Raw genomic sequence first — 18,421 nt, 5'->3', positions numbered from 1 at the left:
AATGAGTCACTTGAGATGACAGTAGGCTACATGGCAAGTGCTTTAACATTAGACTGATAGAGTTCAATTTCACCTCCGTTACCAAGTAGAGGCATAAATCAACATAATTTTTATCTGTTGAAGCCATGGTATCCTTTTATATGAGCACAGAGGATAATAATATCCTTGTGGAGTTACAATGAAGTTTAAATGAAATCAGATACCTGAATCATCCAAAATGATACTTGTCATCAAATGCTTAAATGATAAAACCAAGGACACACTATCATTAGAAGGGACCTAGACTTGCACGTAGCTTCTTGAGATTTACTCTGTTTTTGTGATAGACTAGCTATGTTTTAAATATCAACAACCAGCTTTTAGAGCAGACTGCTCAGCCTTATTTTTTTTTTCTTTCTGCCCCTTAGCCTAGAAATTCTTTTTGCATCCCATGTGCAGTCATTCTGAGGCCTTCCCCTGGTATAAAGGCTTGCAATATACTGGAAAGAAGATTATGTGAACTAATGAAGACACAGGGAAAATGGAATAGGAGCAAAAAAGGTATGGAATTCCAAAATCTAGCGCAAGAAAAATATTTATACCCACCTCAATGAGCAGCTGAACTGCCTTTATTCCTAGCTTTCTGAAGAAGAGATTGCTAAATTCAATTGAATGTAACATCTTGATTAGGCATAATTATTGAATGTATTATATATTTTAAGCTTAATATTACACATTTCCTTGTAATACATACAGTAATTCAACATCTATTAATTTAAAACAACATTCCACCAGTGCATGCTTATTTCTTTGGTTATTACATGAAAGTAAGCAGGTTTTTCCTTTATGTCTTGAAATATAGGCAAAGAAGAACTTATTCCCTAAAAGCCATCACAGAAAACATAGTGATAACAGAAGCTCTTTGTGTTAGTTATGTTTTGTTGCTATAATAAAACACCATGACCAAAAGCAATTTGTGAAAGAAAGTTTATTTTGATGTGTGAATCCAAAGAGAATGTCCATTGAGGTAGGGATAGTCATAGTAGCAGGAGGATGGAGCAGAAAACTGAGAGATCACACCTACATTCTCAAACACAAGTTGGAGATGAAATAGAATTGAGGTGAATCCATAGACATTCCAATTATAACCCCAGTGACTTATTTCCTTCACCTATGTTCCATCAAGTTAATATTCTACAACCTCCCTAAACAGTACCACCAATCAGGAACCAAGTTTCAAATGCATGAGCCTATGAGAAAGATTTTTCATCAAACCATCACATTTTCTAAGAACTACTTCTTTAGTTCCCTAATGTGACAAAGTGTTGGGGATTAAAGCTCAGCAAAGTCAGAGGCTCTGAGGGAACATGGTACATGATGCAGAAAGGTGGTTTTCATCTTCATGCTAAAACACGAGAAAAGAACAAGCAAATGGGTATTTACAACCCAGCACACTTCATGTCAAATAGAAATCTAAATTTTACCAGTGAGATGTTTTAGTTTCTTTCTCATTATCTCCAGCCAGTTGATTAAATCTACACATTTCAGCTCGTCAAAGTGAGACCACAGGTCCAGTGGCTGACAGCTATTCCTTCAACTATTGATTCAGTAAGCAAAATCTATACTGGCCTTATTGGAAGAAAAAAAAACATTGTTTTCTGAGAATTACATTTTTGTTAGAATTTTTTAAAATGAAAAATATTATGTTTATTATAAGGAAAACAAAGCAAGAACTAGTATATAAGATGAGAAGATTATGAAATGTTAAACTGATAAGAACAGATACTACACTTGATCTTACCCAAAAGGCGAGAAGCAATAAATTATTAGAAAATATTTCAATTATTAATATTGGTTATTTTCAGCATACAATATATAAGATTTCAAAGACATGGATTAAAGACATTAAAACTGTAGTCACATACAGAAGTTTGCCAGATAGAACCTTTCAGCAAATTTTATTTCTGCAGCCATTACAATTTGTGAGGATAGATAGGTGTCAGAACTCATCAGGAACTTCAAGATGTTTCCTCCCACTGAGAAATATAGTTACTTTTGCTAGCTTTTTCCCACTGTCTCTGAGCTGCATTATAGTTAATTTTTTTCCAAGCTGAAAAGCACCAGGGAAGATGCTCAGGCAAAAAAACAATCTATTTTTAGTTTTTAGCTCATTCTGACGTGAAAGCAAAGATCCACTGCAGATGTAACACCTGGGAGTTTCCTGTGCTCAGTAAACAGGGCTAGCATATAGCAAGAACGGTATTTGAAACTCTAAAATTCACGAAATGGGAATTGTAGCATTGTAAGGAACAAAGAAGTGCCTACATGAAGAAAGTATTCTCTGGACATTCAACAAAGCAACAAAGAAAGGAGAAAAAAAGTAAGAGGGAGGAAAAAAAGGAAGAGGAGGAGAACTCCACTAGCCAGTGTGGGTGACAGGTATACAAAACAGTTTCATATGCATCATCTAATTCATTTTTATGTATTTCCATACTTGAAACATTTCTTGACTTAGTCTCCTCATTTCTTAAACCTTGAACGATGCACTAAAGACCAACAGACCGAGGAAGCAAATAAAGGGAGCAGTGCTTGTCTAAAATGTTGAAGACACTTGGTTCACTCTTGAGTACCAAAACAAACAAACAAACAAACAACAACATCAAATACAGATGAAATTTGAGTTAGGATGTAACTCAGTTAATAGATTATGTCCCTACTGCAAATGAGTCTCTGAGATTTATCCTCAGCACGGCAGCATAATCTATGAATGGGCAAACAATGCCTGCAATTGCTATCACAGCACTTGAGTAGGGGATTTAGGAAAATCTGAAGCTCAAGGGCATCTTCAGTGACATAACAATACAAGTCTAGCTCGAGATACATTACATCACCTCAAAAATCAAAACAAATGAAAAATATCAATAGCACATCCCAAGTCAAGTGCATATTTGGTAAGTTGCAGTTATTATATTAGTTGCCAAAAGGTTGATTTCTGGATTCTTTTGGAAAGATGTCCACATTCCATCAGTAAGAAGGAAAACAAAACAGTACTTTGCATTATTTTACTTTTCTAAAGGGGAGGTTCTTTATCATTAGCATCACGTGCCCACTGAGTGCTTATCTTCTAGCTGTAAAATCTACTGGCTTTAGAATACAGCACTTTCCCCTTCCGCTCGACTCTAGACTCGAGCCCCGGGCTACCTTGCCAGCAGAGTCTTGCCCAACACCCGCAAGGGCCCACACGGGACTCCCCACGGGACCCTAAGACCTCTGGTGAGTGGAACACAGCGCCTGCCCCAATCCAATCGCGCGGAACTTGAGACTGCGGTACATAGGGAAGCAGGCTACCCGGGCCTGATCTGGGGCACAAGTCCCTTCCGCTCGACTCGAGCCCCGGGCTTCCTTGCCAGCAGAGTCTTGCCCAACACCCGCAAGGGCCCACACGGGACTCCCCACGGGACCCTAAGACCTCTGGTGAGTGGAACACAACTTCTGCCAGGAGTCTGGTTCGAACACCAGATATCTGGGTACCTGCCTTGCAAGAAGAGAGCTTGCCTGCAGAGAATACTCTGCCCACTGAAACTAAGGAGAGTGCTACCCTCAAGGTCTGCTCATTGAGGCTAACAGAGTCACCTGAAGAACAAGCTCTTAACAGTGACAACTAAAACAGCTAGCTTCAGAGATTACCAGATGGCGAAAGGCAAACGTAAGAATCCTACTAACAGAAATCAAGACCACTCACCATCATCAGAACGCAGCACTCCCACCCCACCTAGTCCTGGGCACCCCAACACAACCGAAAATCTAGACCCAGATTTAAAAACATTTCTCATGATGATGATAGAGGACATCAAGAAGGACTATCATAAGTCACTTAAAGAATTACAGGAGAGCACTGCTAAAGAGTTACAGGCCCTTAAAGAAAAGCAGGAAAACACAGCCAAACAGGTAGAAATCATTAAAGAAAAACAGGAAAACACATCCAAACAGGTGATGGAAATGAACAAAACCATACTAGAACTAAAAGGGGAAGTAGACACAATAAAGAAAACCCAAAGCGAGGCAACGCTGGAGATAGAAACCCTAGGAAAGAGATCTGGAACCATAGATGCGAGCATCAGCAACAGAATACAAGGAATGGAAGAGAGAATCTCAGGTGCAGAAGATTCCATAGAGAACATCGACACAACAGTCAAAGAAAATACAAAATGCAAAAGGATCCTAACTCAAAACATCCAGGTAATCCAGGACACAATGAGAAGACCAAACCTACGGATAATAGGAATTGATGAGAATGAAGATTTTCAACTTAAAGGGCCAGCTAATATTTTCAACAAAATAATAGAAGAAAACTTCCCAAACATAAAAAAAGAGATGCCCATGATCATACAAGAAGCCTACAGAACTCCAAATAGACTGGACCAGAAAAGAAATTCCTCCCGACACATAATAATCAGAACAACAAATGCACTAAATAAAGATAGAATATTAAAAGCAGTAAGGGAGAAAGGTCAAGTAACATATAAAGGAAGGCCTATCAGAATTACACCAGACTTTTCACCAGAGACTATGAAAGCCAGAAGAGCCTGGACAGATGTTATACAGACACTAAGAGAACACAAATGCCAGCCCAGGCTACTATACCCGGCCAAACTCTCAATTACCATAGATGGAGAAACCAAAGTATTCCACGACAAAACCAAATTCACACAATATCTTTCCACGAATCCAGCCCTTCAAAGGATAATAACAGAAAAGAAGCAATACAAGGACGGAAATCACGCCCTAGAACAACCAAGAAAGTAATCATTCAACAAACCAAAAAGAAGACAGCCACAAGAACAGAATGCCAACTCTAACAACAAAAATAAAAGGGAGCAACAATTACTTTTCCTCAATATCTCTTAATATCAATGGACTCAATTCCCCAATAAAAAGACATAGACTAACAGACTGGCTACACAAACAGGACCCAACATTCTGCTGCTTACAGGAAACCCATCTCAGGGAAAAAGACAGACACTACCTCAGAGTGAAAGGCTGGAAAACAATTTTCCAAGCAAATGGACTGAAGAAACAAGCTGGAGTAGCCATTTTAATATCGGATAAAATCGACTTCCAACCCAAAGTTATCAAAAAAGACAACGAGGGACACTTCATACTCATCAAAGGTAAAATCCTCCAAGAGGAACTCTCAATTCTGAATATATACGCACCAAATGCAAGGGCAGCCACATTCATTAGAGACACTTTAGTAAAGCTCAAAGCATACATTGCACCTCACACAATAATAGTGGGAGACTTCAACACACCACTTTCTTCAAAGGACAGAACGTGGAAACAGAAACTAAACAGGGACACAGTAAAACTAACAGAAGTTATGAAACAAATGGACCTGACAGATATCTACAGAACATTTTATCCTAAAACAAAAGGATATACCTTCTTCTCAGCACCTCACGGGACCTTCTCCAAAATTGACCATATAATTGGTCACAAAACAGGCCTCAATAGATACAAAAATATTGAAATTGTCCCATGTATCCTATCAGACCACCATGGCCTAAGACTGATCTTCAATAACAACATAAATAATGGAAAGCCAACATTCACGTGGAAACTGAATAACACTCTTCTCAATGATACCTTGGTCAAGGAAGGAATAAAGAAAGAAATTAAAGACTTTTTAGAGTTTAATGAAAATGAAGCCACAACGTACCCAAACCTATGGGACACAATGAAAGCATTTGTAAGAGGGAAACTCATAGCGCTGAGTGCCTCCAAGAAGAAACGGGAGACAGCACATACTAGCAGCTTGACAACACATCTAAAAGCTCTAGAGAAAAAGGAAGCAAATTCACCCAAGAGGAGTAGACGGCAGGAAATAATCAAACTCAGGGGTGAAATCAACCAAGTGGAAACAAGAAGAACTATTCAAAGAATTAACCAAACGAGGAGTTGGTTATTTGAGAAAATCAACAAGATAGATAAACCCTTAGCTAGACTCACTAAAGGGCACAGAGACAAAATCCTAATTAACAAAATCAGAACTGAAAAGGGAGACATAACAACAGATCCTGAAGAAATCCAAAACACCATCAGATCCTTCTACAAAAGGCTATACTCAACAAAACTGGAAAACCTGGATGAAATGGACAAATTTCTGGACAGATACCAGGTACCAAAGTTGAATCAGGATCAAGTTGACCATCTAAACAGTCCCATATCACCTAAAGAAATAGAAGCAGTTATTAATAGTCTCCCAACCAAAAAAAGCCCAGGACCAGATGGGTTTAGTGCAGAGTTCTATCAGACCTTCAAAGAAGATCTAATTCCAATTCTGCACAAACTATTTCACAAAATAGAAGTAGAAGGTACTCTACCCAACTCATTTTATGAAGCCACTATTACTCTGATACCTAAACCACAGAAAGATCCAACAAAGATAGAGAACTTCAGACCAATTTCTCTTATGAATATCGATGCAAAAATCCTCAATAAAATTCTTGCTAACCGAATCCAAGAACACATTAAAGCAATCATCCATCCTGACCAAGTAGGTTTTATTCCAGGGATGCAGGGATGGTTTAATATACGAAAATCCATCAATGTAATCCATTATATAAACAAACTCAAAGACAAAAACCACATGATCATCTCGTTAGATGCAGAAAAAGCATTTGACAAGATCCAACACCCATTCATGATAAAAGTTTTGGAAAGATCAGGAATTCAAGGCCCATACCTAAACATGATAAAAGCAATCTACAGCAAACCAGTAGCCAACATCAAAGTAAATGGAGAGAAACTGGAAGCAATCCCACTAAAATCAGGGACTAGACAAGGCTGCCCACTTTCTCCCTACCTTTTCAACATAGTACTTGAAGTATTAGCCAGAGCAATTCGACAACAAAAGGAGATCAAGGGGATACAAATTGGAAAAGAGGAAGTCAAAATATCACTTTTTGCAGATGATATGATAGTATATATAAGTGACCCTAAAAATTCTACCAGAGAACTCCTAAACCTGATAAACAGCTTCGGTGAAGTAGCTGGATATAAAATAAACTCAAACAAGTCAATGGCCTTTCTCTATACAAAGAATAAACAGGCTGAGAAAGAAATTAGGGAAACAACACCGTTCTCAATAGTCACAAATAATATAAAATATCTCGGCGTGACTCTAACTAAGGAAGTAAAAGATCTGTATGATAAAAACTTCAAGTCTCTGAAGAAAGAAATTAAAGAAGATCTCAGAAGATGGAAAGATCTCCCATGCTCATGGATTGGCAGGATCAACATTGTAAAAATGGCTATCTTGCCAAAAGCAATCTACAGATTCAATGCAATCCCCATCAAAATTCCAACTCAATTCTTCAACGAATTAGAAGGAGCAATTTGCAAATTCATCTGGAATAACAAAAAACCTAGGATAGCAAAAACTCTTCTCAAGGATAAAAGAACCTCTGGTGGAATCACCATGCCTGACCTAAAGCTTTACTACAGGGCAATTGTGATAAAAACTGCATGGTACTGGTATAGAGACAGACAAGTAGACCAATGGAATAGAATTGAAGACCCAGAAATGAACCCACACACCTATGGTCACTTGATCTTCGACAAGGGAGCTAAAACCATCCAGTGGAAGAAAGACAGCATTTTCAACAATTGGTGCTGGCACAACTGGTTGTTATCGTGTAGAAGAATGCGAATCGATCCATACTTATCTCCTTGTACTAAGGTCAAATCTAAGTGGATCAAGGAACTTCACATAAAACCAGAGACACTGAAACTTATAGAGGAGAAAGTGGGGAAAAGCCTTGAAGATATGGGCACAGGGGAAAAATTCCTGAACAGAACAGCAATGGCTTGTGCTGTAAGATCGAGAATTGACAAATGGGACCTAATGAAACTCCAAAGTTTCTGCAAGGCAAAAGACACCGTCAATAAGACAAAAAGACCACCAACAGATTGGGAAAGGATCTTTACCTATCCTAAATCAGATAGGGGACTAATATCCAACATATATAAAGAACTCAAGAAGGTGGACTTCAGAAAATCAAATAACCCCATTAAAAAATGGGGCTCAGAACTGAACAAAGAATTCTCACCTGAGGAATACCGAATGGCAGAGAAGCACTTGAAAAAATGTTCAACATCCTTAATCATCAGGGAAATGCAAATCAAAACAACCCTGAGATTCCACCTCACACCAGTCAGAATGGCTAAGATCAAAAATTCAGGTGACAGCAGATGCTGGCGTGGATGTGGAGAAAGAGGAACACTCCTCCATTGTTGGTGGGAGTGCAGGCTTGTACAACCACTCTGGAAATCAGTCTGGCGGTTCCTCAGAAAACTGGACATAGTACTACCGGAGGATCCAGCAATACCTCTCCTGGGCATATATCCAGAAGATGCCCCAACAGGTAAGAAGGACACATGCTCCACTATGTTCATAGCAGCCTTATTTATAATAGCCAGAAGCTGGAAAGAACCTAGATGCCCCTCAACAGAGGAATGGATACAGAAAATGTGGTACATCTACACAATGGAGTACTACTCAGCTATTAAAAAGAATGAATTTATGAAATTCCTAGCCAAATGGATGGACCTGGAGGGCATCATCCTGAGTGAGGTAACACATTCACAAAGAAACTCACACAATATGTATTCACTGATAAGTGGATATTAGCCCCAAACCTAGGATACCCAAGATATAAGATATAATTTGCTAAACACATGAAACTCAAGAAGAATGAAGACTGAAGTGTGGACACTATGCCCCTCCTTAGATTTGGGAACAAAACACCCATGGAAGGAGTTACAGAGACAAAGTTTGGAGCTGAGATGAAAGGATGGACCATGTAGAGACTGCCATATCCAGGGATCCACCCCATAATCAGCATCCAAACGCTGACACCATTGCATACACTAGCAAGATTTTATTGAAAGGACCCAGATGTAGCTGTCTCTTGTGAGACTATGCCGGGGCCTAGCAAACACAGAAGTGGATGCTCACAGTCAGCTAATGGATGGATCATAAGGCTCCCAATGGAGGAGCTAGAGAAAGTAGCCAAGGAGCTAAAGGGATCTGCAACCCTATAGGTGGAACAACATTATGAACTAACCAGTACCCCGGAGCTCTTGACTCTAGCTGCATATATATCAAAAGATGGCCTAGTCGGCCATCACTGGAAAGAGAGGCCCATTGGACTTGCAAACTTTATATGCCCCAGTACAGGGGAACACCAGGGCCAAAAAGGGGGAGTGGGTGGGCAGGGGAGTGGGGGTGGGTGGATATGGGGGACTTTTGGTATAGCATTGGAAATGTAAATGAGTTAAATACCTAATAAAAAATGGAAAAAAAAAAAAAGAATACAGCACTTTCAAATCACCATGATTGCTACTTTGCAAAGCACTGTAGCACTCTGCACTTGTGTCAAGCATGAATCCATGCCCTTCAAACACTTAACTGTAACTGAGAACATGGGAAGGCAGTCATGCCGCACAGCACAAAGCTACAACACATGAAGTCCAATATAGGTTTTACACTAGGGGTTTCAGCCTGTACAAATTTCCTTTGTAAGATCAAAGAAAGACATGATTCATACACAGCCAACTTAGTAAATGCAGTGTACATGAATAATGCTCTCCTGAGCCTGGAATATGACCTAGAGCTGTCCTTTAATGTATCCTCCCTTAGAAAGAAGCTAGAAATCACACTGATGCAAAGAGTGACAATAGTAAGTTATCCTTTGTGGTCCATGACCTCATCAGCCATGCAACACCAGGTGTGAATTCTCTACAACTGAATAGACCTTAAATCCAATTAGACTGCTATTGGTTACCCCCAAGATATAAGTGCCACTAATGCCCCATTAGGGAAATCTTGGCTGTTAATTGCTTTGTTCCATCGGTTTCACATCTAGATAGATTGGTTTTCTCCTTAGGCACATTTTTTAAAATTGTACCTTTGGATACTAAGAGAGCTGGTCCTCTGGGAGAATGTACTCCAGCTCAATTTCCAATTCCTATATCTGAAGTTTGTGGTATAATCTTTAAATTACTTACACTAGGTATGTATTAATTCTTTCATTAAATAAAATTACTTATCTCTAGTGCTATCTTAGTTGTGCCTTATCTGTTCAAGGGATTGTATGGTAGGCAGTTTATGATGCATAGTAAGTTTAGTGATAATAAAATGATGGTATTTCTTAGTCATGACACACCCACATGACAATAGATACTCTTCAGGATTTATTGTATTTGAATAGATGAGCATATGTCATTTCTATGTTTTTATAGCAAGACAAAGAAAACATTAAATGAAATCTATGAGCTGAGTCTTTCCTCCAATTCTCAAGTCTGTTCTACTTGCTCTTATTTAAAATACCTTCACAAATGAGCAAAGTGGGCATCCAAATTGTTCCAGGATTCCAAAGTATGAAGTGTGTAGAGCAAGTAATCACGTGAGATGACCCTCCCTTAGAGAACAGCTGTCGTCTTGTGACAATCAGGAATTCATGGTGATTTTGTTATTCCTTTTGCATTGTGTGGTTTATCTTTCTTTATTGAATACAGAAGGACTAAATATTTAATAATTTCCTGTAGTGCATTATCAGATTGAATATATTCTGAAAATCAAAATCTAAGTTAATCCATTTTTGCCCTCCGAATTTCCTTTATTGACACATTTGGAAAGTATGTTTTTCTCTGGTCTTCTATATAGAATGAGTGTATGAGCAAATGCAAACCTCCATATGTATGAAAGGTGTCCCAGGAACATAAAATAAATCGGGAAAGAATTCAAGAAATGATGATTAAATGTAAGAATACATGCATACTTTTACTGAACATCAATAGTTTTATTGAACAACAATAGTAGTAAACCTAAGAAGATGAACGACATCTCAGTTCATTTTGTTCAAGAATGACAAGAACACATGCCACTAAATAACTGAAGAGGGTAACTGGTTAAGCACTGATCATTCCAGAATACTTTCTCTTCTACTGAAAACAAAATCATAATGTAACCTAGCTGTACAAATCTACTGGATCTGACCTTTGAAATTTACTTGGGGCATATTAGATATAATACAGGATAAAATCCTCCTTCTTTTCTCCAAAACATAAACAGGCACTTCAGGTTGGGACAGGACAAAAAGAGTTTTTAATGAAGTGTTTGTCCAATTTAATCATAGTGTAAGCACACTATGCTAAACTTCATCAGGAATTTATATATAAATATATTCTCTAAAAGTCACATGTGTGTGCCATTTTGCAAGACCAAAGGGGTTGCCTTACAAATGTTTGTATGCATTACCCTGATCAGTATTGCACTCTTTACAGATCTGAAATGGTAAAAGTAGGCAAGGAGTAGAGCAAGCATCCTTTCTTTCCTTGGACCTATTTCAAGCATTATCTCAATTATGCTAAGATTAATATACTGTACTGTGTGCTGCTTTTTAATTTCATTTTCACTAATTTTTATAATAATTAAACAATAAATATATTTATGTGATATAAGTGGTGGTCTTCTAAAGTTTTCTATAAGGACACTTTACAATGTAATATTGGTACATTTATTACAGTCAAGAATCTACAAATATGGAGACATTCGGCCACCTTCCCAGTCAGAGGACAGGTGTCCACATGGCCCAGGAGGCTTTTGCCTCAGGATCAGAGGAAGCCATCTTGGTTCTGGGACTCCACAGAAAGTAGTCTGCACAGGTGAGAGTGTGGACTACAGAAGCTAACAGCTTCTGGGACAGGCGAGAGCCAAAGAGCTTCTGAGGCAGCACCATATTCGGGCTCCAGACATCCGGCCACCTTTCCGCCCAGAGGACAGGTGAGCGCCCAGCCTGAGAGGCCTTTGCCTCAGGATCTGCGGGAGCCATATTGGATCCAGGACTCCGCAGAAAGTAGTCTGCACAGGTGAGAGAGTGGACTACTGAAACAACAGTTTCTGTGACAGGCCAAAGCATCACAGCTTCTGGGAAAGAACCTGTTTTGGGCCTTCATCTTTGGCCAGGAGGAGGTCCAAATGCCAGATAACTGTGCACCTTCCTTGTAAGAGGAGAGCTTGCCTGCAGAGAGTACTCTGACCACTGAAACTCAGAGGAGAGAGCTAGTCTCCCAGGCCTGCTGATAGAGGGTAACAAAATCACCAGAGGAACAATCTCTAAACAGAGACAACCATAACAACTAACGCCAGAGATTACAAGATGGCAAAAGGTAAACGTACGAATCTTACTAACAGAAACCAAGACCACTCACCATCATCAGAACCCAGCACTCCCACTTCGTCCAGTCCAGGGCACTCCAACACACTCGAAAAGGTAGACCCAGATTTAAAAGCATATCTCATGATGATGGTAGAGGACATCAAGAAGGACTTTAATAAATCACTTAAAGAAATACAGGAGAACACTGCTAAACAGGTAGAAGACACTAAAGAGGAAGCACAAAATCCTTTAAAGAATTGCAGGAAAACACAACCAAACAGGTGATGGAATTGAATAAAACCATCCAAGACCTAAAAGGGGAAGTAGACACAATAAAGAAAACCCAAAGTGAGGCAACGCTGGAGATAAAAACCCTAGGAAAGAAATCTAGAACCATAGATGCGAGGATCAGCAACAGAATACAAGAGATGGAAGAGAGAATCTCAGTGCAGAAGATTCCATAGAGAACATCGGCACAACAATCAAAGAAAATGGAAAATGCGAAAAGATCCTAACTCAAAACATCCAGCAAGTGCAGGACACAATGAGAAGACCAAACCTACGGATAATAGGAGTGGATGAGAATGAAGATTTTCAACTCAAAGGACCAGCAAATATCTTCAACAAAATTATAGAAGAAAACTTTCCAAATCTAAAGAAAGAGATGCCCATGAATATACAAGAAGCCTACAGAACTCCAAATAGAATGGACCAGAAAAGAAATTCCTCCCGACACATAATAATCAGAACAACAAATGCACTAAATAAAGATAGAATATTAAAAGCAGTAAGGGAAAAAGGTCAAGTAACATATAAAGGCAAGCCTATCAGAATTACAGCAGATTTTCACCAGAGACCATGAAAGCCAGAAGAGCCTGGACAGATGTTATACAGACACTAAGAGAACACAAATGCCAGCCCAGGTTACTATACCCAGCCAAACTCTCAATTACCATAGATGGAGAAACTAAAGTTTTCCACAACAAAACCAAATTCACACATTATCTTTCCATGAATCCAGCCCTTCAAAGGATAATAACAGAAAAAAAAAAAAGAAAAAGAAATACAAGGATGGAAACCACGCCCTAGAAAAAGCAAGAAGGTAATCCCTCAACAAACCTAAAATAAGACAGCCACAAGAACAGAATGCCAACTTTAACAACAAAAATAACAGGAAGCAAAAATTACTTTTTCTTAGTATCTCTTAATATCAATGGACTCAACTCCCCAATAAAAAGACATAGACTAACAAACTGGCTACACAAACAAGACCCAACATTTTGCTGCTTACAGGAAACTCATCTCAGAGAAAAAGATAGACACTACCTCAGAATGAAAGGCTGGAAAACAATTTTCCAAGCAAATGGTATGAAGAAGGAAGCTGGAGTAGCCGTTCTAATATCGGATAAAATCGACTTCCAACCCATAGTCATCAAAAAAGACAAGGAGGGGCACTTCATACTCATTAAAGCTAAAATCCTCCAAGAGGAACTCTCAATTCTGAATATCTATGCTCCAAATAAAAGGGCAGCCACATTCATTAAAAAAACTTTAGTAAAGCTCAAAGCACACATTGTACCTCACACAATAATAGTGGGAGACTTCAACACACCACTTTCACCAATGGACAGATCATGGAAACAGAAACTAAACAGGGACACAGTGAAACTAAGAGAAGTTATGAAACAAATGGATCTGACAGATATCTACAGAACATTTTATCCTAAAACAAAAGGATATACCTTCCTCTCAGCACCTCATGGTACCTTCTCCAAACTTGACCACATAATTGGTCACAAAACAAGCCTCAACAAATACAAAAATATTGAAATTGTCCCATGCATCCTATCAGATCACCATGGACTAAGGCTGATCTTCAACAACAAAATAAATAATAGAAACCAACATTCACATGGAAACTGAACAACAATCTTCTCAATTATACCTTGGTCAAGGAAGGAATAAAGAAAAAAATTAAGGACTTTTTGGAGTTTAATGAAAATGAAGCCACAACATACCCAAACTTATGGGACACAATGAAATCATTTCTAAGAGGAAAACTCATAGCTCTGAGTGCCTCCAAAAAGAAACTAGAGAGAGCACACACTAGCAGCTTGACAACACACCCAAAAGCTCTAGAACAAAAGGAAACAAATTCACCCAAGAAGAATAGACTGCAGGAAATAATCAAACTCAGGGGTGAAATCACCAAGAGGAAACAAGAAGAACTATTCAAAGAATCAACCAAAGAAGGAGCTGGTTCTTTGAGAAAATCAACAAGATAGACAAACCCTTAGACAGACTCACTAGAGGGCACAGGGAAAGCATTATAATTAACAAAATCAGAAATGAATAGGGAGACATAACAACAGATCCTGAAGAAATCCAAAACACCATTAGATCCTTCTACAAAAGGCTATATTCAACAAAACTGGAGAACCTGGATGAAATGGACAAGTTTCTAGACAGATACCAGGTACAAAAGCTAAATCAAGATCAGGTTAATGAGCTAAACAGTCCTATATCCCCTAAAGAAATAGAAACAGTCATTAATAGTCTCCCAGCCAAAAAAAGCCCAGGACCAGATGGGTTTAGTGCAGAGTTCTATCAGACCTTCAAAGAAGATCTAATCCCAGTTCGTCACAAACTATTCCACAATATAGAAACAGAAGGTACTCTACCCAACTCATTCTATGAAGCCACAATTATTCTGATACCTAAACCACAAAAGAACCAACAAAGATAGAGAATTTCAGACCAATTTTCCTTATGAATATCAATGCAAAAATCGTCAATAAAGTTCTTGATAACCGAATCCAAGAACACATCAAAACAATCATCTATCCTGACCAAGTATGTTTCATCCCAGGGATGCAGGGATGGTTCAATATATGGAAATCCATCAACGTAATCAAGTATAAAACAAACTCAAAGACAAAAAACACATGATCATCTCGTTAGATGCTGAGAAAGCATTTGACAATATTCAACACCCATTCATGATAAAATTCTTGGAAAGATCAGGAATCAAGGCACATACCTAAACATTATAAAAGCAATCTACAGCAAATCAGTAGCCAACATCAAAGTAAATGGTGAGAAGCTGGAAGCAATCCCACTAAAATCAGGGACTAGACCAGGCTGTCCAATCTCTCCCTACCTATTCAACATTGTACTTGAAGTCCTAGCCAGAGCAATTAGACAACCAAAAAAGATCAAGGGGATACAAATTGGAAAAGAAGAAGTCAAAATATCACTTTTTGCAGATGATATGATAATATGTATAAGTGACCCTAAAAATTCCACCAGAGAACTCCTAAGCCTGATAAACAGCTTCAGTGAAGTAGCTGGATATAAAATTAACTCAAACAAGTCAATGGCCCTTCTGTACACAAAGGATAAACAGGCTGAGAAAGAAATTAGGGAAACAACACCCTTCTCAATAGTCACAAATAATATAAAATATCTTGGTGTGACTCTAACTAAGGAAGTGAAAGATCTGTATGATAAGAACTTCAAGTCTCTGAAGAAAGAAATTAAGGAAGATCTCAGAAGATGGAAAGCTCTACCATGCTCATGGATTGGCAGGATCAACATAGTAAAAATGGCTATCTTTCCAAAAGCAATCTACAGATTCAATGCAATCCCCATCAAAATTCCAACTCAATTCTTCAACGAATTAGAAAGGGCAATCGGCAGGTTCATCTGGAATAACAAAAAATCTAGGATAGCAAAAACTCTTCTCAAGGATAAAAGAACCTCTGGTGGAATCACCATGCCTGACCTAAAGCTGTACTACAGAGCAATTGTGATCAAAACTGCATGGTACTTGTATAGTGAAAGACAAGTAGACCAATGGAACAGAATAGAAGACCCAGAGATGAAACCACACACCTATGGTCATTTGATCTTTGACAAGGGAGCTAAAACCATCCAGTGGAAAAAAGACAGCATTTTCAACAAAGGGTGCTGGCACAACTGGCGGTTATCATATAGAAGAATGTGAATTGATCCATTTCTATCTCCTTGTACTAAGGTTAATTCTAAGTGGGTTAAGGAACTCCACATAAAACCAGAGACACTGAAACTTATAGAGGAGAAAGTAGGGAAAAGCCTCGAAGATATGGGTACAGGGAAAAAATTCCTGAATAGAACAGCAATGGCTTGTGCTGTAAGATCGAGAATCGATGAATGGGACCTCATTAACATTCATTTAGAGAGACAATCCACTAACACTCCTAGGTTCAACAAAATAGCTATCTAGTCTAAGAAGCAGAAGGACAGCTGTTACAATTGTTTCCAAAGTTTGCAAAATAAAATGTGTAAGATAGGTATATAGAAAGAAAATTTGTTAATGTCCATTGCAAATGAAAGAATAGTCTCTTCTGTTTTGTACGTATAATTCTTTATATATCTTCTCTTCAGATTAAACATTTTCTAGCTATTTTTCATCTTTTAAAGTTCAAACGCAAAGTCTTTACAGTGGTCAGGCCTGTCCAAATGCTTTGCCATCCTCAAATTGAATCGTGAAAGTGACCCTGTACTTCAATAGAAATAAATGTTCTCAAGCTCTATTACTAGAATTGTTCCAACAATTCAATATTGCATTTCATGTTACAGATATTCTTATAAACAGCATTATACTTTGAATGTCTAAAAATAGAGAGAGAGAAAAGGAAGGCAGAGATAGAGTTCATGGAATTCTGCAAATTTTCATTTTCCTAATGAATAATGACAACAGAATTATTGCAGAGAATAAGGAAGCTGTAAGTCACTCATAGGAATACATTTTTGATCTAGTAATATATGAATCATAGTATATAGAAAGATAGGAAAAAATTTAAGTTACATGATGTATGATGTACTTAAGGAAAATAAAGTCACTGGAAGAAATATCAAAAAACTCAGAATTTATTTAAAACCAAATGAGAAATTATATTTAAAAAGCTTCAAAAGTCTCATTTTTTTACTGAGAAAAAATACATTTTCCTATAATGAGCTGAATGAAATTTTTGGCAGGGTGAGAATAGGATGGCAGTAGACACAGTGTTGGTGTTTCTATGTATGTGTGTCTGTCTGTGTGAGCTTATGCCACCCATGCGCAGGTGCTGCAGGAGGCTAGGAAGGGTGGTAGATCACCTGAAGCTGTATTTACAGCCAGTTATGAGGCACCCAATATGGGAACTAGATGTCCAATTTGAATCTTCTGGAAGAAATGCATGCTCTCCTAAATTTCCATGCTGTGTCTCTAGCCCCATAAAATACATTAAAAACATAAGAATTTTTGGTACAGGTCATTGTTTAAAATGAACTTTTAATGCATATTGCTCTATTGTCTTCATACTATGACCCAACAATTTAATACATACTAACTTTCCATTAATCTGGCATCTGGCATCACACTTTCAGCTGAAACAATTTAAGATCTGGCTTATTTTTAATGCTATAGCAGCTAACACATTAGAAATATGAAAATATGAGCTATATGAATGAATGTATACCTTTAAGATAATAAATGAAAATACTTATTGGAGGTTTTAGGTATGTAACTTTAAAATTTCTTTCTGCAATCATCTAAAATATTTTATTTTTCTTAATATAAAATATACTGTATGTAATATATATTATATATACCATGTATTATATAATATTATAATATATAAATATATATTTATTTTATAAAATAATGTGTTTGTTTCAGTCTTTTAATATAGAATACAGAAATACCTTATGATAGAGGTATATAGAGCATTTTTGAAATAACAACAACAGTGCCATTATAACACATTATTATTATTATTATTATTATTATTCAAACTAACGTAAATTAGGATTGGTAAAAGTGCAACATTTAAAAACCGCAAACATGAAGGCAAATCAGGAGCAGACAAGATGATCCAGCAGGTTAAGACTATTGAACTAACCTGTATCCCCCAGAGCTTGTGTCTCTAGTTGCATATGTAGCAGAGGATTGCCTAGTCGGCCATCAATGGGAAGAGAGGCCCTTGGTCTTGCGAAGATTATATGCCCCACTACAGGGGAACGCCAGCGCCAGGAAGTGGGAGTGGGTGGGTTGGGGAGCAGGGTTGGGGGAGGGTATAGGGAGCTTTGCAGATAGCATTTGAAATGTAAATGAAGAAAATATCTAATAAAAAATAGTGGTTACACACACACACACACACACACACACACACAAACCCACAAAAACAAAAAACAAA

At 38.0% G+C, this 18,421-nt stretch overlaps 1 pseudogene; it reads right to left on the bottom strand.

Annotated features, from left to right (window-relative positions):
* Positions 1 to 1,707: 1,707 nt before the first annotated feature.
* Gm23661 lies at positions 1,708 to 1,799 on the bottom strand (annotated as a pseudogene).
* Positions 1,800 to 18,421: the final 16,622 nt, after the last annotated feature.

The sequence above is a fragment of the Mus musculus genome, chromosome 5 (assembly GCF_000001635.26).
Source record: "Mus musculus strain C57BL/6J chromosome 5, GRCm38.p6 C57BL/6J".
Classification (NCBI taxonomy): domain Eukaryota; kingdom Metazoa; phylum Chordata; class Mammalia; order Rodentia; family Muridae; genus Mus; species Mus musculus.
This window is presented reverse-complemented; position numbering and strand designations above follow the sequence as displayed.